At 45.2% G+C, this 27,701-nt stretch overlaps 1 long non-coding RNA gene across 1 annotated transcript; it reads right to left on the bottom strand.

Moving 5' to 3' along the window:
• Nucleotides 1–19,201: 19,201 nt before the first annotated feature.
• LOC135395406 (uncharacterized) lies at nucleotides 19,202–20,007 on the bottom strand. Its single transcript, XR_010423063.1, has 2 exons — nucleotides 19,899–20,007; nucleotides 19,202–19,824 (listed from the first exon to the last, which is right to left on the bottom strand). It is a non-coding gene; the product is annotated as an uncharacterized LOC135395406 (long non-coding RNA).
• Nucleotides 20,008–27,701: the final 7,694 nt, after the last annotated feature.

The raw sequence follows: 27,701 nt of genomic DNA on the forward strand, positions 1-27,701 counted from the left end.
TACTCATTTCCACGCAGAGACTGGGAGGTGACGCGGGTTCGAGTCCTGGCACCGGCTGTGTTGTCTGAGGTAGAGCCTTGCGCGGATGAGTTTTTTGGCATCCGCATCCGACCCGCATCCGCGCAACCGTTACCGCATCCGATCCGCATCCGCAGCACACACAACTGTTTACATCCGCATCCGATCCGCTGACCAAAACGCACCATCCGCATCCGATCCGCAAAATTCCCACGTTTCGAAGGACGCGTAAAGACCGCCGGAAGCATATGTTGGTATAATTTCGGATGCCTCCATGCTGTCACGGAACGACTCACGACGTCAAGCAAAGGTAAACATTTCAACAAACGCGTTACGGAGAGCCTTCTGTAACGCGTGGAACGCTACCTCGTCGGTGCTAGCGCGGTTGGAGACGCCAGAATGCCCTCTCTCCCGTCTTGGCCGTGCATGGTCAAAGGTGAACCCGAGAATTCGCTCGCTGTCGCAGCGCAATACAAATAAATTGCTGGTGGAAAAATTATAGCACGCGGTATATCCGCATCCGATCCGCTACCGAACCGCTGCCTTCGTATCCGCATCCGATCCGCATCAGACCTCGCGCCATCCGCATCCGATCTGCACACCGCAGAAAGTTCTGAATTTTCATCCGAATCCGCAAGCATCTTGCGGATATCCGCTTCCATCCGCGGATGGTGCAGGGCTCTAGTCTGAGGTTCTCTCTGGCTTTTCGGGCAGACTTTCCAGACGAATGTCTGCACAGTTCTCGCTGAAATCTGCCGAAGACGCATACTAACCCCCTATCCTTCCTGCTGTCCTCTCTGCATCTGTCCACGTCTGTACGCCGCTCATAGCTACATTTGCTTCATGGCGCTAACACTGAACTTAAAAAAGAGCAATTGTTTGTGTCCTTTGTCGTCCAGTGTTTATCATCGCGTCTCTCTTTGTACAAGGTGGGAATTCTCCTGCTACCCGCAAAAGAAAAGAAAGAAGCAGAGCATTTCGTACATAGAATGTGCGCAATAGACTACCCGCTGTTTGCGAACAGTCTACGTCACACTGCCAAATGTCGCGACCGTCGTTGGCAAAATAAAGCGACGTGGGTTGGCAGCTGCCGACCACATGAGTTGTTTCCGATAATGGATGCCATTGCAAGAAGGAGATACCAAGGAAAACTTCATGTGCGAGGCAGAACTACCCTGACCTCACCTCACCAAAACGCGAAAACCACGACGTTAAACGACGGCGACAACCACGTGTGCTTGCTTTGCCAAAGATCCACTCTTTCCCAGTTTCATGATATCCTAGTATGACGTGCCGCTGCGGGGGGGTCTATTGGCACAGCTTGGGATAAACGTTTACGGAACACGGCGCTGACGTATTTCTTCATCGGAGCGGCGCTCTGCTAACTATCAGGAGGAGATCGAATAAGAAACGGGTGACCAGCTATTCTCTGAGTGTGTGTGTGCGTCCGCTCTGGTTTGTTGCTGGACTGTCGCTCCATTGGAGAAATGCAACACCCCGGTGTGCCGTGAACTGGTGTCCTAAGCTGCACATCAAGCGGAAAACCAACTAACTGTCCAGCAGCGGAGCATAACTCGTAAAAATGAACGTTAATTCCCTTTGCTGAGTATCGCACTGCAGCGCACAGTTCCAGCAATTTTCGTTTAAACATTTCCGCACATAAAGGTAACATCATGACGCTTTTACAGCATCCTGCTGTATGCGATGAAGAAGCTCCACGAGTGTATGCAACGTGTTGTGATCGAACCACGTTATCTTTACTTCACCAGTAAAATATCAATCAGAAAACATACAACGCCCTGGTAGAATTATCGCTTATCGCTACTTCAGAGACATCTAAGAGGGAAGCAACGCTGCCTCTGACGCCCCCAAATCGCACAATATCGTTTTTCTTATTTCGTTTTTTTTCTTCTTATCTTCAGGTTGATGGAACCACATATCCGTAGGTTTAATGACGTACGCTGAACTGCGCGCGGAGCTCGACGCAAATCAGGCGAGGTGTCATAGTGACACCTCGAAGGACATAAGGAAGCTCAGGCAAATATTACGATGTGTGTTGAGCAACAGCCCTTGAGCCGCCGCTGCATTTCTTGTTGAAACTTTTTGTACTTTTCTGTCTTAGTGGCCTTCTGCATACTGAAATTTCTGTGTTTTCCTACCTAATCAAACCAAAGTGCAAACTGAGGAGTCTCAATAATGCGGTGCTGACTGCTTCAGATCACTCGCACGTAAAAAAAGAAATAAAAGCGAAAAGCCATGATCGTACTCTACATCACGCTTCGGCAGGTAAATTGCTGTTCGTGTTATGTGGAAGACATATATCTTCAGCTGTTTGTAATCGAATTAGCCAACTTCTCCGGGTGTCAAAAACAGCACTATATGCTCTTTTTTCCTTTTGCTGACTTTACTTTTCGTTATCATTCATTCAAACGTCAATGTAAAAAGTACCTTATTTACCGGAGTCCCCAACAGCTAGTTTTAGTGCAAAGGGATAGCGTGGTGGTTATGCGCACTGCGCGAAGCTCTCTTTTGCTGGAACATATCGCTGTAGAAGATACGCAGCTAGAGACAAGGGACGACAGACTTCACGCAAGAACTGCTTACTAACCAAATTTAATACAACAGAAAACGAGTAAAACCCAAAGAGAAGTGACAAGAAAAGTTGTCTTCTTAGTCATTACCTTCCTGTTCGTTGGTCAATTGACTTATCGCCACAAGAGATTAGCTACCTGTACGACAGGCGCTGTTAGACCACCGAAGAGGAAGATAGTGACTAACAAGCCAGTTTTTCCTATCACTTCCGCTTGTGTTTTCCTTGTTTTCTGTTGCATGAAATTATGTCAGTTGTTAGTAAGCATGCAGTTGTTGCGGGTTTGTCGTCTCTTGGCTCTGGCTGCGTATCTTCTGTAGATCGCTTTATGTTTTACGCGTGCACAGAACCAACAACGCTATCAGTTACATACGCAAAGGCGATAGCGTACGATGCACTAAAACTATCTGATAGTGAGCTTTAGTGCATCGTACGGTATCTCCTTTGCGCACGTAAAGGATAGCGTTGTTGGTTCTGCGCATGAGGAAAACAGAGCTTCGCGCATTAGAGAGCTGCGCAGGACCACCACACTATCCCTTACGTATGCAAAGGCGATAGCGTACGATGCACTAAAACGCGTGTTATCGTGTGTTTTAGTACACCGGAAGAATTCTCGCTAAACCTCGCTAATAGCGAGTTTTTGTACATCGGAAGAACTCTACGAAAACGATACGATAAATAAATTCTCATATCCAAGCTTAGCAGTGTGATGCCACCCGCTTCAAAGAAACAGGGCGATTGGCTTATCATGCAATATGCTCGGAAGTTCCAGCCGCTCTTTGTACAGAGCTTAAAATAAACCTTTACATGGTATGATCACGATGCTGATAAACAGACCGCAGGCGTTGTACAGCAAGTGCTCACATAGCTTCCATTGCTTGATACCCGTGTGCTTTAACTGTGGTTCGATCAATCTGAAGATAAAAAGAGAAGATATTATGCGCTTTGGGTGTCTCAGAGGCAGCGTTGCTTCCCTCTTACATCTCTCTGAAGCACCGATAAGCGATAAATGTACGAGGGCGTTGTATGTTTTCTCATTGATATTTTACTGGTGAACCAAAGGTGACACGGTTCTATCGCAACACGTTGTATACGCTCTTGGAGTTTCTTGATCACACACAGCAGGGTGCTGTAAAAGCCCGTGATGTCACCTCTATGTAGATAAATGTTTCGACGAATTGCTAGAACTGTTTGGAATTGCTTGAACTGTGCGCTGCACTACGATGACCTCATACTCAACAAAGTGAATTGTGCTTCACTTTTACGGATTCTGATCCGGTGCTGGACAGCTGGTCTTCCGCTTGTGCCAATTCTGCTTCCGCATACTATGTCGAAAAGCTTTGCTTCTTCCGTTTCTTTTCTTTTTCGTGCAGCAGCAGAATGTCTGGCTTGTACAAAATTAGACGGGAGAATGTACAATGGCTGACAAATGACAGAAATAGAAGTTACCATGACACATGTTACCAACCAAACCGAGGAAAAATGATCCGAAACGCGCATAGCCAAGTAGCGCAAACATAAAGACATTCATACGCAAATATGGCTCCTTGAAGGACTAATCATAGAAAACATTAAAGGAGGCCAGGATGAGTGTGTACGTTCGGGACTTTGAAAACAGATATTCGTTGCGGGGGGGGGGGGGGATTTATTGGCAGAAAAAAAAGAAAGGGGATGTTACCATCGCCCTCTGAAAATCACCATCTTCTCACCTGATTTTCATTGTTCTTTTCACAGCCTATTCAGGACTTCGGGTTGTAGGAGCATTGGATCTGTTCCTTATTTGGAATCCATGCAAGCGGAATGTTGAGCACGCGAAGTATATGTGGAAGTATGCAGAGAAAATCCCCCCCCCCAACACACACACACACTTTGGGGCTCCCAAGTGAAGCTCCCTCAACAAACCGAGCGGAACAGTTTGGAACCTCAAAGGACAACACCAACAATAGATGATGACGATGAGATGGGGTGTTTCACCGCGGTGGTTTAGTACCCTAACCCATTGCACGTGGAACATTATATGAAGCTGATGAAGGAAGGATGAAAATATGAGAAAGAATGAGAGCGTCCATTCAATGGAAGACGGGAAGTCCATGACCAGGTGAAGAACCCGAGATGGATGGAGCACAGGATCTTCATGGGGACAATGAATGCAGCTAAATTGAGTGGTCTCTTGTTGATAGGGGCTACCTCATCACACAGTATGTTCTTTGCGGGCAGTAGAGTGCACATTCCATAAGAATGTGCTGAGAGTTCACAACGACACCGCACGTTAAGCAGAGGCTTGTGTGCCAGCACTTGATCATGCACTTGAATTGTGGGGTGAAAGCCACATTGAGAAGGAGTCGACGCAGGACAGACCCCAAAAGAACCTGACCATATTCACCCACAAATATGCATTTACAAGTATCACCATAACAAAAACAACACTACACGCGCTCTTTGATTTTCAATACGCGCATCCCGCGGCGGTAGGTAGATGATGCCTGCTTATTACCATGCGAAAGGAATCAACTTGTTGTTGTTGGTTGGTTAAATAACAAGGGTAGGTTGAATTCGCGCAAGCGAATTCTGCTACCCCACAACAAAAGAAACGGTACGATCGCACCACAGAATGTGCGAGCGCACCGCAAAAGTTGCTCTAATATCAGCCTCTGTGCTTGTTTACCACCGCTCATACCACGATATTCTTTGCCTGCGCGCGCCACTGGCCTAAGACCTCCTCACAAGCTCCGTGCATCGAAGCAAGAGCCTCGTGAGAGGAAGAGATTTTTTTTTTCTTGTTTGCATGCGCAACAAATTATGCGAACTTATCTGTCTTGCAGAGTGTTTGAGATGCCGTACAGAGCATTCAATTGCTCACGCGTTTCTTGCAAAGTACATGGAGTATTTGCGCTAACTGACCAGGTAGAGGGCTTCAACCAGCGCTTCAGTGCGTCTGGTGAAGCCTACTTTACAGGTCAGAAATTTGGAACCAAAATGGAACCTCGAAGACCCCAATATTCGTTAACGAAACTTGCACCATATGTTTCGCTATGACACAGAGAACGTCCCACTAGAGAACGAATGCAAAGCGGTAACAAAGGAACGTGCTACACGCGCTTTTCTATTCCTAATACATGGCTTCTATGGGAGCAGTATTAGGTGAAGCCTGCTTTACGTTTTGTCCCGAATTGCTGGGCATGCTACTTTAGCAGTTACGTGCTTTCACGAAACTAATTAAAATTTTTATTGAAATAATGAGCGCCTACCACTCATTCACGCGGTGCGCAGCTTGTAGGTGGTAATTGACAGACACTTGTAAAAAAAGAAAGTTCTTCGATTGGTGCACTGATTCGCGAATTATTTAGCCCGGGGATTTAACTGAAACACACTGTATAGATCTACATTAAGACACTGTAGACAAGCTTTCATATATTATTAGAACACACCGTACCCAGTGCTCTGCATTCAAGTCTCAAAAATTTGATACGGTCCCTAACAATCCACTTCATCCAATCCAAGACGGAGCAAAAAATGGAGGGAGGCATGGCAGGACCCAATAGCAAGAGCGCCCGGTAGAACCCACAGTTTTAGATGGTTCACACAGCACTGGGCACAATGCAAATTAAATTGACTGGACCAATAAAAATGCGACGTTATGCATCTGGCCGGCCAATCAGGGGCCTTCCTGCTCGTCTCGCCTTTGGGATGGCTCCCATCGACTACTGGTTTTCCGCCTACTGCCCAGTTTGTTTGTGATCCAAAAATTCTCAAGCAAGCATTTTTTGGTTTAAAAAGACATTTCATACATGTTTTGATTCAAAGGGCCACATATAGACAAAGCCCGCTGCGTTGCGTGTGCTATTACACTGTATCAAGTCCAAAGTTGCAAAACGAACACATTCCCTAATTCCTAATAATGAGCGATCCTCACGAGTGCATACTATTACACTCATTCATAGGAATAGGAATAGGAATTTATTTAACGTTATTTAACATAAGATACACAGAGGTTTGCCTAAGCCTCAAGGGCTTGTGGGCAGAACCCGGCAGATAAGTGACAGGCACAGTAAGTTCAGTATAACCAAACGGTAACATCTCATTACGGCCCGAGTCTCATTACGGCCGAAGTCTCATTACGGCCGAAAGTCTCATTACGGCCGAAAATCCTTTAATCCCCAAGTGTCTCGTTACGGCCAAAGTCTCAATACGGCCGAAGGTAGTCTCATTACGGCCCAAGATGTCTCATAACGGCCAAAAAGAAAAAAGAAGCATCCACCATAGTAGCTCTGTATATACTGTGTTTTATGCTTCCCAAAATGTGTCCGAGGCGGTGTGCCCTCACGGCTTGTGTCACACACAATGGTTCATGCACACAATATTGCGACAGTGTTTCATGCATCCCTCGTGAAAAATGTTTTTATTGTCATATGTGTCACACGATATTTGTATGTGTTACGCCATTTTCTCTCAGTATTCCAGCAACATCCTACTCGTTGGTTCTGTGAGCAAACTGTGTGTGTGTGTGTTCTGAAAAGTACTCCACAAGGGAGCCCACTGGGAGCTCCAGGAGTCACATGACCTATGACCATGATCTTCTCCCCCACTAGCTGCCTTCTACAATTTACGTCCACCTGAAATTTACAAAAAAGTACATAAGCCACTGAACAAAATGACATATGCTCTTGTTTGATGATGACTATAAGACATATGCTGTGAAGCAGACTTTTTTTTTCATATATTCGAAACATATTCAAGAATTATGGACAACAATGACAATTACGTCATAATAATGCAGCTGCATAGCCAGGAAACTATTTCAGGAGGTGTTTTATGAGGCTTGACATGGGGTGGAGGAGTCCCCCTCGTCAGTGCTTTATCCAGACCCCCCCTAACTTTTTTGCGTTGCGATTTCAGCTTCAGATACGTCTGTAATGATATGTTAAGCTGTAATGACGTAACTATTCCAACAATTTTTTCCAACACCCTTCTCGTGCTTGGGATTCTGGATAAACCACTACCCCTTGTTCATTTTCGTGGGGCACTACATTAGAGCTTATGCCACTGCACTGATGTCACAATGTTAAAAGTGTGTGTCACTCTGGGCATTCGGAATTCCTCTAAGCTACAATATGTAAATTCAGAATATCCGAAGGGTAAACATCAGATGTTACCTGCAGGCTTCATGCTGAAACGCGTGTACGCAAAACACTTCCGCCGTGGTGGGCGACGCCGTTAGTGTAATCATACACGCAAGACAATTGCGGGCACATGGAGTAGTGGCAGCAACCTGAAAACGATACATTTTCTTGTTACATATGAGTAATCAAAAATATACATTCCCACATGTTTCGTTTTGTCGTTTGTAGGAAGCGCTAGTAAGGGAACAACACTTGGTTGGTCACATGCAAGCCACAATGCGAGAGGTGCCGATATTTCGATTACGCGATCAAAAATTAAAAGTCTAGAACCATGCACACTTCCCCATGCAACTACTTCCCCAGCATCGTGAGACATAACACCCATGACATGACACCATGTATTCACGTATAGTGTAATGTGAAATGATATGCAGGAATGAAAAAGATGCCAACATACCTGTAATCCAGTGTCCCATAAGTTTGATGCGATTTTCTGGCAGCTAACATGAAGAGCAAATGCACGATTCACAAGTTTCGTTTCGCCATTTTCATTGTTGATTTCGCAAGCGTCGAGCAATCCCACGTGACCTCCTTTGGATCAGTGAAAAGTGAAAATTACTCGCGTCATGAACATATATGGTCATCTCGCGCAAATCACGTTTTGCATGCTATAGAAGGAGGGGAGATCAATACTCTTCCTTTCGTGTTTTGATATCTTGTTGTTTTGCTACTCTCACTTCGGAGTTCGGATGGTGTCTAGCAACGTTGGGTACCTCGTTTCTTGTGTGTGTGTGAGCGAGTGGTTGCTGTTTACGATGTGTTCATATATCGCTTTGTAGTGCTGTAATGTGCAAATTAGCGGACTTTATAGCGGCTCTCTATTTTCCGTCGTTGTCTTTCGAGCAGCGCCTGTTGTTCCGGTAAAAATCGAGTTGAATGAATCGCCACAGCCCCAACGTATATCGCGCAGTGTTGACCAAGACCAAGTCAAGCAGGAATTCTGGTGAGTAATGCTTTCGTAGATTGCCTGTCTTAGTAGTGTGCTGTCCACACATAGTTGGATTCTCATAAGAGTAATTTAAATTAATCAAAACAGCTGAAGTGCCTGTAATAGATGTAACTCGGTATCCGTTCGTAGGTTTGCGCCGTTTCTAGTTGGTTGCGCGTTTAGGAACAACAAATTTATTCGAAGACGATAAGATACCGATAATGCATCACCGTACAGCAGCATTTACTCGAATCATTGTGAGCCATATTTCATTTGTTAAAATTTGTCGTCGTATTTCTTCAAAAATAAAAGCGCAAGTCGGCGTACTTGAATTGATCTCCAAGAACTGCTTACGTCGAACGTCTGCAAATGTTGTACTTATGTGCCTTCGCGCACCATAGTAGGCACAAAGCATATCTGATTAGAATAAATACTTCAAGAGGAAGTCATTCAAATACATTGTTATTTATAGCTGGTTTTCCATTCCAGGCATGGTATGTGGCTGCACGAAGGATTCCGAAAAAGAAAAACAACAACATGGCTAATAGGATGTTGCTGCCCAGGGAGTCCTGGCGAAGAGGTGAGCTGTTAAGATCATCATAAGGTTCTGTTGTGAAGTGAGAAATTTTGTAGTAGTGCACGAATGTTAATTCGTGCACTACTTTTATAAAAAAGAAACCAGAAATGGAAAGTTATGCATGCATCATTTCATGAATTGTAATGTATTACTATTTGATATTCACATGTTTCCATTAAGGGAATGAACTACTGAACCTATATTCATATCATGGTCATTCTTCAGGCTTGTCATTCTTTTGTCTAAATGAATATTTATGTTAACCTTGTATGAAATAGCAGACACGTATCAACACGTGTGCAGCTTGTGCACATTAAAACGAGCCATGTAGAGACAAATGCTTGTTGTTGTTTTTTAATATTCTAGCCTATTCATGGTTGCTCATCGCTTCTTGCAGGTTTACTCATTCCAGAAGCAAGGATTGTATCATTGTAAGGCGAATGGAAATAAACTGACATCGACTGAGATAGGTGCTCTGTCATGGCCAATGACTGTAGGATGGCTCCAAAAGCGTCACAACAAAGCCAATATTCATCTAGCTCTCTACAAGTAGCTAACTCCACATAGTAGCCTGCTTCACAGCCTACACTACCTTATGGGAGTACACATTACACAATATGTTGCATTGTGCTGTGGTATGATAACATACCGTTTGTCTCGCAATATGTGTATATAAATATGATAAGGGCCCTAAGGGCACAGTGCATGGCTTATACCCTGCTGAATATATATCCATACCTGGCTGCGACATTGCATATCAATGCAGGTTACAATACACATTTTGACATTTGGCCGTTATGAGACATCTTCGGCCGTAATGAGACTGCCTTCGGCCGTATTGAGACTTTGGCCGTAATGAGACACTTGGGGATTAAAGGATTATCGGCCGTATTGAGACTTTCGGCCGTACTGAGACATCGGCCGTAATGAGACTTCGGCCGTAATGAGATACAATCAACCAAACATATTCCTAGATTAGTATTATACAATTCAAATATTACATATTCCATGCAGTTCAAAACTAAAGAAAATTAAACAAGCAAAGGTTTCTCTATTAACAGAGAAGTGAATCAAGAGCACTTTTAGCGGAACAAATGGACATTAAATTCAAAGCATCTGACGGCAATAAATTAAATATAGTGGGAACATAATAGGAACGTAATCCCTTGCCATAATTTGTAAAAAGTCTTGGAATTATATAAGTTTCAGGACGTCGAGAAGCATAATACATTGTCCGACAAACCCTAAACATATCTGTCCAATAATATTTTAAGATCACAGTGCGGACAAATAAGTTGTGAAAAGTTGGCATATGATGAAGTTAAAATAGATTTACAGACTCCTGACTGTCTCCAGATAACACACCATATGACAAGCTCTTCAAAGCTGATCGCAAGATACGGTCTATTCTGTTCTTCCAATCCAAGGAACAATTAGAAAAAAGTGTGATTCCATATCGTAAATGAGAGTATCCAAGTGAGTATAAAATTAATTTTTTTTGCATAGTAAGGAATGTAAGACTTGATATGATATAATAGGCAGGCCACACTACGTAATTTTTTTACAACGAAAGATAAATGGGTGTGCCACTTCATATTGGAGTCGAAGTGTATGCCCAAGTGCTTCATAGAGGATACGTACTCTAAAGGTTCACAACTACAGTTGGTGCAGTCGGATGTATGGAGATAGATTGGGAGGTCACAAGGCACTCTTTTTACAGGGTTATGGAAGCAGATCAGTTTTGATTTTAATGGATTTACAAATATAGCGTTTTTGCGAAACCAGTCCATTGCAAGGCAGGCATTGAACTGTAGAGATTGTATAGCATGCGGGTAGGAAGCGTGAGATGTTAGTAATAAAGTATCGTCCGCATACTGAAAAACATGTACGTCCTTTATGGTTGTCCAAAGATCATTGACATAAATATTAAATAAAATCGGCGCAAGGCACGAACCCTGTGGTACTCCGGCTAGAATGGGACTAAGTTTACTCAAAGTCCCCTTTATTGCAACCCTTTGCGTTCTGTTTTCTAAGTAGGAACAAAACCACTTGTGAAACGGACCTCTAAACCCAATAGCCTCGATCTTTTTTAATAGATTATGATGACTTATTACATCAAAAGCTTTAGACAAATCAAGAGCTAGGGCAGTTGTTACAAGATTATTATCTAACGCCTCGTATATCTTATCTGACATGTCCTCTAGTAGCGTTATCGTACCTTTACCCTTTACAAAACCATATTGAGTTTTAGACAACAAGTTAAATTTATCCAAAAACGAGTTGACTAATTTACAAACATTTACATACAACATACATTCCAATAAAATGGAGTGCGCGACATCCTCTTCCTTCCCCCCCCCCCAACCCTCCCCGCGCTCGCCTTTTTCGTCATTAGTAAATGTGGCAGCCCTACTGTTAGACTGTTAGGGAGCCTCAAATGTGGCCTGAGGGAAGCGGGAGAGCGTAAATGGCGGTTTAGTTGGCGCATAAGTCATAACCACGCAACGACGGATGAACCCTGTTCCTTTCGTGTGGTTATCAAGGTAATTTCTTTCCGCGAGGAGAAATTTTTCCACTTCACTACCTCTTTATCCGTGTATTCACACGAGCGACATCCTCATGGAAGATTCTAGTGGAAGAAAAAGCGAAAACACTGCTCACGGAGCCGAAGTTCCGCCCCGTGTTATGTTGAGCATTCGCACAGTGCTAGAATATCGGAAGTGGCGTATTGCGCATTTAGCAGACGACACTTAGCAGACACGTCAGCGTCTTTTCCTGTCGTCTGCTACGGAATATCTTGTGGCTGTGTCGCATGACGTTCCCCAGTGTTAGCAGTAAACGTGAAGACACGACGTTGAGCGCCCGTGATCACGTGAAAGCAGAAAGCTATGGACATTATTCGCATCTTCCACTGCAGCATTGTGGAGAATGTCGTTTGTGTGCGTACACGGTAATAGGAGACATAACAGGAAGCCAACGCCTCTGAGTTGAGGGTAGACCGAGGTGTGAGTAATCGTCACAATTGCAAGTTGTCCAAAAAAGGCGTACGACTCACATTTTGAACACATCGAGAGAGAGAGAGAGAGAAAGAGAACGACACAATTTTGTCTCGTGCTTGACAGCTGGGTCCGTGCTACGTGGTGAAGTTTCTTCTTCTTCTTTTTTACTCTGCAGGCACAAACCATTAACAGTGAAAACACTAAAGACGACAAACAAAATTTCTCTATTACCTCTCATTTACTGTCACTTGCACACGCAATGAATTATGACACGCGGCGCGTGGCTGGTGTGAACAATACATACGAGACAGTGCATACGAGACAACCTGTGTTCAACGCACGTGTTCCTTAAAGTACATGCACCGTGCTCCTGACCACGGACGTGTTGATGGGGGGGGAGGCTGGAGATCAAGCGGTGATTAAGCCACATCTGGTCCCTCCCTTGCGATATCGGCGTTGAACAATGGTCATCGCGTATTCACCCTACTTTCACTCGTGTTTTCGTCTTTCATTGCTGCCCCGACTAGGGAGCGACCCAATAAGCAACAGATGGTGGTGGTGGTATACGTATTACTAAATCGGCGAAGACAGATAACGCCCATGTTGCGGAGCTTTCGTGTAAAGAGTACGATTATTTTGTGCCTTTGATTCCGGTCATTGTTGCAAGAGGGGATTTTGTGAAGCCATTAGTTTCAACGCGCTGTAACCCATGATTTAGAGTGTGCCTGAAAATCTTCTTTCTTATTATTTATTTATTCGGATACCTACATTCGCCAGGAAGGCATTGCAGTAGGGGGGGGGGGGACATGACAATATAAACTAATGTTACTCAAGCACGTCACAACAATGATGCTACAAGTTAATGACCACAAGAGAGTAACAATGAGTAAAACGTATCAACACAGTTTGCATGAACAGTAGGTCATTCCAATCGGATATCGTTCTTGGAAAGTATCAAGTTTTAAAAACATCCGTATCAAGCATATTCACCGACGTTTTTAGAATGATCAACTCTTAGTGACACATAATTAGGTTGAGTGAGGTAACGAGAAGGGTTCAAGCCAGTCATACCGTGATAAAAAGAATATAAAATGTTAATCTTAAGTTCTTTCCATACGTCCTGGCAATAAGTCCCACCCCAACATGGCCTTCATGCTTGTAACACTTTCCCTCCCGTAACGACAGCAAACAAACCGCGCAGCGTTATTTTGTACTTTTTCTAGTTGACTGATGCGTCATTGAGGTAAGGTAAATAAGGCTCACTTAAAATAGAATGAATTTGGCTGAAACGGTTTTAAACCACTACTCGTAATCAACATGTCGTTAGTGTTCTCATTTGACTCGCCAATAAAATAACTATTAACTCAAAACTATAAATTCGTAATTTGTTTACTTATTACACGCTGGTGACTCGACCGCCGGTGCCGGCAGAAACGTGTTTGCAGGCCATGCCTAATTTAAGAGGAATCGTGCAATACTAGTCCCTCAGGAACTATGTGTGGTACCTCAGGCAAATTGATCGATTAATTGGATGAATGTATTTATAAGAAATAGGCTCTCAGGCAAAAACTTCATTTTGAGATGATGAATGGGGAGTTAGATTTCTCACTACAGGCAATGGACAGTTGCACAAACGTATGCTGGGCGAACACGTACACGACGAAACAAATGCAAGAAAGAAAGATGTCGAAATAAGCACGCCATTTTCGTTGACAGCATCGTGTGGAAATTTATATGCCGGCAATATTTCGCGCTAAATTTTACAAATGAACGACTAAAATACTGTTTGTTATGTATCACGTGTTTTGTCACTTGTCATCTGGCATGTGCGCTCCCAGCATTTGGTGCAATACACTCTCAGAAAAAAAGGTGGAGCAATTACACCTTTTAGGAGGTGATAGTTGTCGCATATGTTGTGCCTAAAAGGTTGCAAAGTTGCACCTGCTACACTCTTAAAAATGAACTTCACCGCATAGCACGCTCCTAACCAACCATCATCTCGAATGATATCGTTATCTGCCCTGGGGGCTTAGTTGTTTCACACGTTCAACTTAACGGCACGAGACAGCTGAACGAGTCGTTCAAGCTAACGAGACGGGGAACTTTATCGACGCTTTGCGTGGTCACAATCTGGGCTCCTCGTGAAGCTTCTTCTTTGTGGTTATTTTGCACGTTGCGAGCGCTCACTTGTTGTGATGTCACCGCCCTGAGCGAAGAGCAGGCTGGCAGGAGGCTGCATCTTCTCTGACAAATAGGACTGTTTCATTTGTTTCGATAGCTCGCATTCTCGTGCTGTCATACATGCTCATTGCGTTCCAATGTTCGTTCCCAGGCTCGTTCGTCATCTTCTTTTTCTTCCCGTCTCAATATATGGCTCGCTAGTCGTGTGAAAATAATTAACAAACATGTACGTCACTGTAAGGATAATCATCGAGCTATACGCAAAAAATTGTAAATCATTTTCCTACCCTGACGATGGTGTCGGGTGAAAATGGTCTTAAGTATGATACAAGAACTAATGTGTGCTGAGTTCTAGTTCACGTGGGACTCCGAGACCAGAAAGGAAAGACGTAGTGGTATCAGAAGTATCAAAAGAAGAAAGAGGAGGAGGCTGCCCGTTCTCCTCAACGTGTACACTTATTTCATTAACTATATGTGACTTTTTCCTCAGGCATGGAAGTACAACGCGCAGCCTTACAGTCAGGCTTTATAAACAGTGCGAACAGCATTTCTTCCCGGACGGAACAACTTTGCAAAATCTATCTGGTCCAGTTGAAAGGCATCCTGACGCCTAAAATAAAATAAATTCGCAGTGCAACAGTTTTCTAGTGTGCTTGAACAGAACGTCAGTGAACTCTTTTAATTCCATGTTAGCAGCGCGAAGCAAGAGAATGTTATGAAACTATTCAAGACAATCGACCTCAGAAAATCCACAGAGTCCTTTGCTCTTCCTTTCATTGCTACATCAACACTATGTCCGCAATGTAGTATTAAAGAGAACAATTCGAACACTACTATATGCATCCATTTCGCCTTTGTTGTTCACCACAACACCCGTAGCTATCAAGACGGAGTGAAGTACACGGTCACAAGTCCTCATAATCGGTGCGGAAGGCGTTTCTTGTCGGACGGGAGAACTTTACAGAATCTGTCTCGTCCAGTTGAAAGGCATCCTGACGCCATCACGTCCATGGGGCACAGTTAGCTGCTTGTGTGATCGCCCAAGCGAAGAATCACTTCGCCATCTTTCTTGGGCAGCTTCAACGTCAGCGTGTCGCTACGAATAACGAAACGAAGAAACTTATCGACGCCCTGCTGTGGCACAATCTCTGCTTCTCGTTTAGCGTCTTCGTTGAGGCTATCGTGCTTGTAACGAGCCGTTACGTGTTGTGATGTCACCGCCCTGAACCAACTACAGCTGCCAACGAGGCTGCAATCTTGTCGACCAATGAGGTTGTTTAATTTTGTTTGGATAGCTCGCATGGTTTGTCTATGGCTTGTCGTTGTCACTTTTTCGTCTTCTTTTTCGTCTTCATCTGCATCTTCTTGAGAATATCTCACAGCCCTCCTGTAACCACTGGTGTAAATACGATGAAAGGGGCAGTATGTCATTTTGTACACAGTCGTGGAGCAATACATGTTCGTGCTGCAGAAATTCCGTTTCTATAAATCTCCAAATGAAGGTGTTTCACGTTCTAACGAGTGGGTAGACCCACTCGTTAGGCAAACGACCTAATTTGATCGTAACTGGACCGAGAGATTACGCCCCTGTCACTTTAACGAAGCGCGTCATACACCACGTGCTCGAGCTCCGGAGTGCTTCGCGCCTCGTTAGATCATGAGCCATGTAGGCGATGGAGCCTGTGAGCACGTGAACACATTCGTTAGGCAGACGACACCGTCGGTCGTTGCGCGAGCAAGAGATTACGCCTTTGTCCCGTTAACGAAAAAAGTGCGTTACGCGTCACGTGAAACGTGTCACGTGTTCGTGTTAACGAGAGCGCCGCCCCTCGTTGGCTCGCGAACGATGGAAGTGATTAAGCCCCCTCGTTTGTTGAAAACGGGAGGCGTACGCCTTTTTTTGTGAAACCTATGCTGTTCATAATTGTCACAAAAAAAGGCTAGGAGCGTGCTATGCGGTGAAGTTCATTTTTAAGAGTGTACCAACGAATGATAGGGTTACCGCTTCTGATTCGGTGACCGAGGGCGTACCCCTTTTTGTAGCAAGTAGTTTTGTAGATATATGATAATTGCGTCTACCACCATTTTATACCCTTTATCAGACGCTATGTTGACCTAGGTGGTAACTATAGAGCTTACTACCTGATCACACCCTTTTTTCTTAGAGTGTATAGCGATGACGCTCATCAATTACCTACGGAACATTTCAAGGGGGAGAAATGCCTAAATCCTAAATTCTAAATCATTGTGTCTGAACTAAATGCCTGAGGCAAGATTATGTATCAATCCTTTGCACAACTCTTCTCTTCACTTCATTTTTTCTTCTCTCTCTCTCCCTCTCTTTCCTTGGCTGACTATGACTTCATACAGAATATAACTGATAGCTGAGGTAGGCTAACTGACATGCCATCGCTAATTCCCCACTTCTTTAGTGGTTAATCGCGGTCATTTGTGTATACCGTTTTGTGACAAGGTATGCGGTTATGTTAATTGTCATAAAAACGCGTATATACGCCTCTCACTTTTCACAGCTGAGGAGCGATAACAGTGCCGTTCCGTGGAATGGTCGGCCTTCGGGGCGTTATCTGGTGAGGTTCCCTTTGAAGAGTCCAACTATGACATCACGGCACACTCAAAGAAGAAGAAGAAGGAAAAAAGGAGTACAATGTGGAGTAATTGCAGCTTTTTGTCCACTTGATTGCAATTTCTTCCCATTTTAGTCCCCAGACTCCGAAAATTACCCCCAGGACTGCAAATGGTCAATGAACTTGGCAAATACTCTCCTGAATGCAACAGTCTATACGTATATACTGAATGTGCTCTTCGTGAATTTGATGGAATCAGGATATGCAAGTTGGCTAACTTAGCAATTTTCCATTCGCACAGAACACCAACAACTTTATTTTGAGATGATGAACGGCGAGTATGAAATAGCTCGGTTCTTTCTTTGCATATTGTGCGCTATGCATGTCGCAAGATTTTATACCACTCGGCATGTCACGGTTGACGGTTTATTTCGAAGTATTTTCATTCATGCACACGAATTATGTGCCTAGGACTGTTAGGACAGAGCGTGAAATGTAGACCCAACTCTCTGACATTCATTTAGTCCCATGCATTTACTCCCGACAGGGGCTAATTTTCGTGGCAGTACATTTAGTCCCCAAAATAACTGAAATGGCTCATTTTTCTTAGAGTGAAGATATCTCCGCCACTGTAGTCGACCGCGGGAGAGGTCAAGTGCTTACCGGAACCAATAGAATGGGCAAGGTTCTCACTTCTCGGATGTCGCAGCCAAGGTGTGTTCAAGGTCTGTATCCTGCTGACTATGACCCGGTTTCACCAACGCATGTTAACTTTCAACCGAGCTGAGGGTTGCTAGAACCTGAAGTTAACACTCAATTCTTTTTACAAACGTTAGTTCGTGACATAATGAGTGTTTCAGTGACAATATATCTCTTTAGTAAAGCAGAGTTTAGCGTTAAGTACAAGTTAAAGGAGCAGTCTAGAGGCCCACAACTTTGTTTCTGTTTTTGGTCAGTATGGAAGGTTAGGCGGCCGAAAACAGTTTTCCCACAATTAGTGCAACCGTAGCGAAATTGGGACGCCTGCAATATAGCTCTCCGAACATCCCGTGCGCGAAACACCCCCTTCGCCTTCACGATAGGCACGTGATGAGCGCCGCCACGCGCGTCACTATGTGACGCAAGTGGTATGGACGCTCCTCATTTGACCTGGGATCACATGATCGAGGTGAGCAACAGCGCGCAGTCCGCAGCGTCTGCTACCGCTTCGGAGACGCCATGCGTTCTATACGGCTACGTGATCTCCGGGTTTGAAGGCTGTGCACGACACAACCATGATTTTTGGGACCGCAGACACCACGGGAAGAACGAGTGGTGCAGCCGGAAATTAACTGCGCTTGTACAGCGAAAACCCCGTGCTTCCCGACAGTGTGCAGCCTGTCCGACCGTTTTCACCGCGCAGTTGGTTCAGTGGCTAACAGGTGGCGCCACAATACCGCCGCCGTCGCTTACTTTCTGCTACTGTGAACGCACAGACGACGCATTGCACAGAATTGCACAGACGCCACGGATATATTACTCTTGTGATCGTAATCTTATTTTCTGAGGCTGCATATATCCTTTGTTTTTTGTGTTTTTTAGAAAACGTGATATAAATCATATAAAGAATAGAAGTCAACAAGAAACAGCTCGCAATATTCGTAGCAGACGGGTTTTCCTACGAACGAAGGAGGGGCTCTCTACCACCAACGTCACAGTAGAGTGGGTGTGGTCTGCAGTTGGAGCGGTCCGGCCTGTCACCGCGGCAGCGATTTTCCAAATGAATTGCACCGTGGTGAAACAACTTTGAAAATAAATATTTTGTGGGAATGCTTTTCACATACTGCTTTACAAGATGACAGCAGTTTTTGGCCATGTTAGATATCACTTTAAAGGAGCATGGAAATCATTTGGAACATATATTTTTTCACCGCTTGATATGAACATACTACCTTCATAAACTGTTACGGAAAATATTTCCTTCGAAAAGCGCGAATTTCCTGAGAAAATTAGTTTGGAAGAATGCGCTCCGCGGCGACAGTCTCCCCCAAGCCGAGTCTGGCGTGTGGTGACGTCAGGCGTCCGAGCACTTCATTGGCTGCCGGAAGCGTCCGCTCCCCGCCAGAATCGTCTGCTAGCTCAGGAATCGTGGCAACTTACCGACTGAGACGCTGTTGCTATTTATTTGCGTTTGACATTCACTTGCGTTCTTACATGATTTGTCTCGTAAGTTTTGCATAAAACAAGACTGCGGGCAGTGTAAAAGGTGTAGCCAGGCCTCTGTGTTGCAGTGACGGCCCGGGTTGAGGTGGATCGTACGCGGTTGTGATTTCTGTTCCGATTGTGCTGAGGTGTCGTTCATTAGTGAACAGTATTGTGCCTGTGTGTGCAGCATATATATATGTGATACGACTAAACACGTTCCTGTCAGTTGGAGATTTATTCCATGTGCCAGTGTTGTATTCTGCGTATGACCATTCAAAAAAGAAAATGATTATTTGACCATGTATTTTGGGGTTTCCCACAGATCGCTAGCAGATGAACTTTACTAACTTTATTTTGGTATTCATGTTGTAGTGTTTGTGGAGACGTTACGCTCCTGGTATCACTAAGATATGGTAAGCGCAATGTTACACAGCTATGCGTTCATCGGTCCGCTCTTTCGCCTCAGAGATGCCAGTGTCCATGCGGTTCAGAGCCCATAGTGTTGACCACAACACGGAGAAGTCATGATGGTCGGCAACATCTTCAAGTGAAAACACTGGTCACTGCGCCGCGTCTTCATGACTATGCATTTGTAAACAAGAAGAAGCACTATATTTCAATCCGAATGTTCGTTCACACTTAGCAGCACCACTTACCAGCCTCCGGTACATTCGTGTGGCGAAATCGAAGCTCGAGGAACTTAGCCTCCAACTCCATAAAACGTTTCGTCGAGAAGAGCAGACGTGTCGCCTAAAGAGTGTTCAATTCATCACTTGTCCTTCGCACGGCGTCCGATGAGCAACAACGCTTCCCGGTCGGCTTGCCAGCGCGCGCCGGAGAAATCGCAAAAAATAAAGAAAAAGACGGCGCGGTCACATGACGTCAGCGGCTGACAGCCGAGTGAGGGGGCATTTCTGCCGCGAGATTCAAAGCTCCCTCGCGCTCCAGGATTGCGCGCTACGCTCAAACTTTTTGTGCGAATATGTATCACAGGGCTCAGAATCATAATTTCTACTTCTCCCGTCATATTTTATTCCGATCATTTCCATGCTCCTTTAATGCTCCTTTATGGGGCCGTTGATCTCGGTTCAAATGATAATCGGCGTCGGTGATATCGGGCCATATGACACAGAGAACAATAATTGCTTCTTGCTCGATAATCTGGCGTGAATGGCGTGAAAGTGCGTGAATGACGTAATGAACCACGCACACAGCGGTGTCATAACCTCTCTAAGCACTAAAATTATGGCACTTTGAATGCTTGCAAATGATTGCCCATATCGAATGACTTACTCTGAAGCAGAAGTTTCAAAAGTTCAAGATTCATCGCATAACACGCTCTGCTACGTCCACTGCGCCAAATGATACAGTTGTCGCTTCTGATTTCAGGAAAGAGCGGGGCATACGCCTTTTGTAACAATTAACATAGCTACATAAGTGTCACGAAAGGGCATACACCTTCTACTTTCAATAAGTCAGAACAATATCATTATGACTGGCAGCTGGACTGGTTCTTCATCGTCAACTTCTATCGTTCAGAATGCAATGAAAATGAGAGGCACACGTCTCTTTGGAACACTTAGCATTTATGACAGCAGTTCTATATACGCCGCTCTGTTCTGTTCTGTACGCCGCGGCCTCTCCTCAAATCGGAAATGACAACTCTGCACTCAGGCAAACAAGAACATTGTTCTGCATAACGGTTGACAAAGAAGGACGTTGCGCAGTGAAATTCTGGTTTTACAATATTGAGCGTGTTTTGTAAAGTAATTCCGTTTTATACTACGGTTCTGCAGGACGCGAACGGTCGACCCGCAGTTTCCAACCCCGTTCTCAGATGGCGCGACCACACTGTCGCCGTTCCTTTACTTCCTTTTTCACATCATCGCACGATGCTGCCCTCTATCGCGGCACTTCATAAATAACGCATGAAGCGAGGATCTCAAGAACAACACTGCATGCTCGGTCACTCCCGATATCCGGTCTCTCCTGGGGAAATTAGCATCACAGTGGCGTTGACGTTTCAATTGAGTCAGTGTGCAACAAAAGTGGGAGACACGCCGGCATCTGCTACCAGTGAGGGGAGGTTCGGAGGACGCTGTTAATAGGCCATTACAGTGGGCCATGTTAGTGTCGCGCGCATTTTTGGGTGAATACAAATTGGAGAACACGTTTCGCTGGCAATGAAAACGCGCACGGATGATGAGCCTATAAATAAGCGGAAGTCTAGGAAAGAGTCGTAAAACGCACGTGGCGCTTGTTCGTGTCTGTAGGTGCTGCTTGTAACGGACGCGCTGCCGTTTTGTCCGTGCCTAGTAAAATGTTTCTCATGTCGTTGTGCAATATTTATTCCTCTTTTGTTCATGTACGGCCCGGTGCTTGAAGGCAGGGCGCGTGTCGTTTCATCCTGGGATAATGTCGAAAGAATTACGTAGAAAGGTGGAATCGAGCTTGCGTAACCGTATCGGAAGTATGTTTCAGCGACACTTACAGGAAAGCCAAAACAGAAAGCGCTGATGATTGATTGATTGATTGATTGATTGAGCTTATTCGAAAAGGAGAGTTTTCTTTTGAAAATGTAATAAAAGCACTGCCGACAAACTTCTTTCATTTTGTACTTTCAAGATGCCGGCGGCGCTAGTAGTAAATGTTTGTCAGTTTCACAAAAAAAAGCTCGGACCAACAAGATGAACACGGCTCCGGACTCCAGCCTAATGGCAGGTAGTCGTTGATCAGGGAGCTTGAAACAAGTTTAAAATCTACGACTAAGAATGCCGGCAGGGTGAAGTAGGACACAAAGGGTTATGCATGACGGGGCTCACCGCTCACGTAGCGAAAGTAATTTATCCAAGGTTTCCAGCTCGGTTACTTGCAGGAGAGTTCGTACTTTGCGTCCTCCATAAACATATAAAATCGTTGAACCTTCCTTCCCAAAGCAGACGACACATTTGCTAATCTAATACGCTTATTAGGAACGCAATTAACACTCATCCCTGTTCGAGCGTTGGCCCTTATACATCTACACCTCTGCAGTATGCGTTTACGTAAGGCTGTGAGCCCGCAGGAAATAAAAATAGAAAAGGAAAGCCAGAGAGAGAACGTGTGTAAGAGAGAGAAGGAGGAGAGGTAGAAAAACTACAAACACTTATTCTTTCTTTGAAATAAGCGAGATACATCTGTTAAGAGGACATATCACATACGTCTCAACTCAAAAATGAACTTTTTTCTGCGATAGATGGCGCCACAAGTCGGAGGAGTGAGGAGGGCCCTCACTCCTCCGACTTTGTAAGAAGTCCATCGCGTCTCTGATTGGAGGACACGACAAGCCCACGTGACAGGCGGAGACCTATGAGCTGGGTTGTGTTTCCTTTATTTTTAGATTTTCTCCTTTCCCCGATTTGCTTTTGCGCGGTGGATTTCGTTGTCTCGCGTTTGCTGTTTACGTTTTACTGGCATTTCTCGAACATGCCGTGTGACTGTCGCGTACCGCCGCTACCACCTCGCTTTCTCGTGGATGAAGATTGCTCTGATCGGTAGCAGCGGGCTAAAGCTTTTCACCCGATACGCAGAGACTGTCCGTGGAGGTGTCTATTCGTGATATAGTAATCGTAGTTTTCAGTTTTCGTGGTGTCACAGGATCACGTGTCCCTGAGAGTATCGGAGGACTCCAGTTGAGCTGAATAGCGATTTTTGTCAGAGGCAGCAGTATCCAGAAAGGACGCGGGGTTGTCGACGGTCATATGACACTGCAACATCCCGTTGCAAAACATCCCTGCTTTTCTTGCCAGTGACACTTACGCTGTTGAACCATGACGTTCGTTGCTGTCGATTGGTGTCGTGAAAGCGCTCCCATTATTTCATAGTAGAACTCAAGGCCGGTGCGCTCGCACAGGACTGCTAGCAAATTTCGATAGGGTTTCGCACTCCCCTTTAGAGCATTGCGCGGGCCTTGTCGGGCCGGGCTTTACGTTTTTCGCACGTGCCCGTGCCAGGTTCGGATTCGACAACACATGGTGCGGCATGTACGTCAACAGACTTCATGAGACTCGACAGCTGAATGTTTGTGTCGGGTCTCGGTTCTTCTTCTACATAGGGGTTAGGAGATGTCAGCCAGATGGCTACGGCTTGCTACTCAAAATTCCACACACATGCACTCACACACGTTGGGGCCCACAGGCGTGGTGGGCGCGTTTGAACAGCAGAAGGAGCGTCCTTCAACAAAGCCAGAGAGGAGCAACCGCGTACACACGACACCGCTCTCTCCGTGAAGCAGAGTGAGACGCTGATCAAGAGGAAAGCCGAAGTGCGGAGTTTTCAGGCGTAGTGCAGGCAGGGTTCTGCACGACACGCTCTATCCTGCGGTGCGGATCCCGGTTTGGAGTTTCCCGCGGGTAGCGGGTCGGTTGCGGGTGATATTATTGACACCCGCGCGGGTAGCGAGACTGTTGCGGGCAGCGTTTTTGGCACAAGCACTGCTGGCGGGTCGGCCACGAACAAGCAACGGCTACAGCAACAACAACGAAGAGAAAAGATCATACCAAATAATAAGTAAACAAAGGCGCCGCAGCCCCTGCTGGTCGGGTCCGGTTGGGTGTGGATTTCATTTTCTGGTAGAGCGCGGGTGGCGGGTCTTGTCAGAGGATTTAGGGGTCGGGTATGGATTTCACCCTCAAATAATGGGTTGCACGTCATACGGTCCAAGTGCCCATTTCGTCGAACTACCAAGTGTCCGTCTGGCTTACGCGAACATTTGGGAAAACAAAATGCGTGATAGCGCTTTTCTATAGAAACGGCTGTCTTGTCCCCCGTCCCGAGTTTCTTCAGCTATCAAACAAACCAAACAGTGCACGTATGCACAGGTCATGCGCATTTTGGCACTGTAGTTGCCTCTTGAGAAGGGGTAGAGCACTGCATGGGCCGGATTTTTAGGCCCGTGCCCTGCCCATACACCAATATTTCTATACTGAGGCCCTATCCAAACCCACCTCTGCTCTAAGTGTTCCCCAGGCTCGCAGCGGGCCCGATGGCCAGTCCCATTTGTCCATTCCAATTTTCTTTCTGTGTTCTCGGGAAGGATAGCTCCATAACATACCCGAAAATCGTGCCAAAATTTTGGCGGCGATTTTGAGTAAATGGCCGCCGGATTTGGCCAATTTCGTGATACAGTGTGCGTGCAGACGGCAGGTATCGATTTGTTACTTCCTTCACTGTATTGTTGTTACTTTTTTATGGGGTTTAATGCTAGCCGGGCCTTCCTCAACCACGATAAAAATTTCATAATTCCAAGATAAAGCAACCTGTCTTCCAGTCTGTTCAGGCTGACGTGTTGAATTGTTTGTCTGAATATTCGATATTTCGGACGCGACTGTTTATCATAGTGTAGTTTGCATCAATTGCGGACTATCCGATTCAAAAATAAAAGAAAGTGTTTATTTCCGCGGCAATCGAACTATGATTTCATTTTCACCGTCAGAGATCGCAGGCGAATTTCCATCCTTTCCGCGGTGCATATACAGTTCATAAAAGGAAGCTTTTGACCGCTCGATAAATAATTTGTTGTTTTTAGTGTTTAAACATATGATCGTCCCACTACAGCGAAGGATTCTTAGGAATACATGCAGAATGCTCATGACAAATAAATCCGGGTTTGGGTAGCGTGCCGCGAAATCTTGTGGCAAATGCACAATGATACTTACCGACCTTGTCAAAATATCAAAATGGATTCATACTCAGGATGTCGACATCTGAACAGGCTGGTGGAGCTTCAAAAGTGCTAGGAATACCATTCATGTTTCTTTCCACAATTTTCATACACTCAAGCAAAGGTAGAATACCGTGATGGCCTCACACATATAGCATCAACGTGTGGACGTGTTTCAACCATGCCTGGGAAGAACGACGGTTTGGGGACAGCTTTGCTATATCTTCATAAACTCAAGCCAAGGCAGAATACCATGATGGCCTCACACATGTAGCATCAACGTGTGGACGTGTTTCAACCATGCCTGGGAAGAACGACGGTTTGGGGACAGCTTTGCTATATCTTCATACACTCAAGCCAAGGTAGAATACCATGATGGCCTCACACATATAGCATCAACGTGTGGACGTGTTTCAACAATGCCGGGGAAGACGGTTCTACGGTTGGGAGATTGTGCACCATTCTCATACTTAGATCCTCACGTGCTGATGGCTGGATTCAGATTTCACACTCTTACGCCATGTTTAAAATATGACAAGCATCGCACGACTAGTCTGTGGATTTATACATAGAAATATATTAATATAAATATTTAGGAAAATTGAAAAATATGCACAGATATGCACAGTAAAAATGGAAAAAGGTAACTTAAATATGAAACACAAACGTGAAGATATGCAGCCTGAGCCAAAGTCGAAGACATGTATATGGAAAAACATTCAGTAAATTATGAAGCAAAATGGATGAATATGCATTAAAACACTTGGCAAAGGTGGAGCCGCACAAACTAAATGACACGTAAATCCACAGTCTAGCCATAATTACAGAACAGCGGCAGGTGAGTTATCTTTACCAGTCTTCCGTCTCTTCCTGGATGAATCGCCCTGATTGGAAGTTGTTTTGGCGGCATCACAGAGCGAGGCAACCTGATGGTCACTCTTCTTGTTATCTCTGAGCTGCAGCCCACGGGACTGACGAGGGTCAACCAACTCCGGTAGAAGGCTATGCGAGTAGAACAGTTTAAGGTGGCCAATCATTTTGCTCCAGAAGCCATCATTTCTCTCGATCTTCTGGACAAAAATTTCCTCGCCAGAATATACCACAAAAAGACAAAACTGACGTCGAGTGATGTGGAGCTGTCCCTGCACCTGATAGTGGTAGTCATGGTTTTCCTTCAACGAAATATTACCAGAGTTATCAATAGTGCAAAAGGTGATTTTTTTTGCCCGCACTCCCTCCACAGGGGTAAGGGGCCGAGCCGAATAAGGGCACTTCACTTCCACGACAGTGTCATCACCGACAAGCCCATCAGGTGTTGCAGCAAGGTATGCAAACTCCTGATCAACAACAAGGCCGCATGGTGAAACAGTCACCCCTAACTCATCCTGCAGCTTAGCAATTGCAATGGGCTCAGTGTCGCGACCATATCGGAGAGCCTCAGTGTCAAAATGACCATAGAGCAAGGAACGAACAGTACTTGCACTGCTCGTTGCATCTCGCATCTTGCATACCTTGCCAAAATTAGAAGCGGTGAGTCGCTTTCGCCTCTCCTGCATCCACAAAGTTCTCCCTTCTTGACCTCGAGTATCAGCCTCGAGCTGCTCTGCATCTGGTTGGGAGAGCACAAGGGAATCCTTGTACGCCGCAGCAGCTTCAACATAGTCATCGTGGTTCATGTCTGGAGCATCCACTATGGAACCATAGTGGTTGTCGCTGGAAGCACGCTTGCAAGGCGCACCTTCAAGTGAACGCTTACAGCGAGCAGCCCCAGAACTCCGATGCCTTATGCAAGCAGCACGAACAGCTGCTTTACGCTTCAGCATAATTTTTGCATACTTCCCAGGGCTGGTGTTGTACACTGCCTTATGTAGAGCACGATGGTACTGCTTAGAGTTGAAAGACACGACAGCTCCTGAAGCCCGCATTCCGAATGATCCCCTCTGGGAAAAGTTTATTCTTTTACCGCCAGAAAACTTTGCAACGAGAGAATTGAAATGTTCTGCAGCATTATTGTTAACGTCAAGGATCAAGCTGCTACCATTGTTTGCCAAACGACTCATCGCTACAAGGATTTCATTGAAAAGTCCGCATTTCCTGAGCTCTGGGACGTGATTGACTTCCCCTTCTTTTGGACCACTGCAAAAGTAACCCGCACATTTTGCGTGGTCGCCGAACACATGGAGTGGCCCATTACGGATATCAGCCACCAGGTTCCGAATCTGATCTTGTTTGCTGAACTCGGCCTGCTCTTTGCGATAGTGAATAGCCCTAGCAACTCCAACTCTTAGTCGAACAGCATTATCCAGAAGTAGCTTCTTCAACGATGGGGGAATGGGGGTTGTTCTCTTTGCCAAAGCAACATCTCGAAGACGACTTACATAGTTTCGAAGAAGGTGGTTGCGACATTCTACCTTCTGAACTACCTGATGCTGGTACGGTGCAGCTTCAAGAATTGACTTGTATGTGCTCGAATCACCGTCAGCGATCAACTGCAAGTACTTTACCCCGTGCAACTCAATGCTGCGCCTGAAGCCTTCAACGACGATATCCTTCTCCATACTGGTAGAGCTGCTGTCCCAGTTCTTGAAGCACAGATGCTTTTTTGGGCTCGACCCTGCCTTGGAACTTGCGCACAGTGTACAAAATTTGTTCCGGACGCCTAGGAACAGTACTTTCTTTGTGCGGTACCCAACAATTACAGCCTGCAAAAACGAAAAAATGTCAGGATTGTATTCCACAAAACTCTACCCCCAATGAC

The sequence above is a fragment of the Ornithodoros turicata genome, chromosome 5 (assembly GCF_037126465.1).
Source record: "Ornithodoros turicata isolate Travis chromosome 5, ASM3712646v1, whole genome shotgun sequence".
NCBI lineage: Eukaryota > Metazoa > Arthropoda > Arachnida > Ixodida > Argasidae > Ornithodoros > Ornithodoros turicata.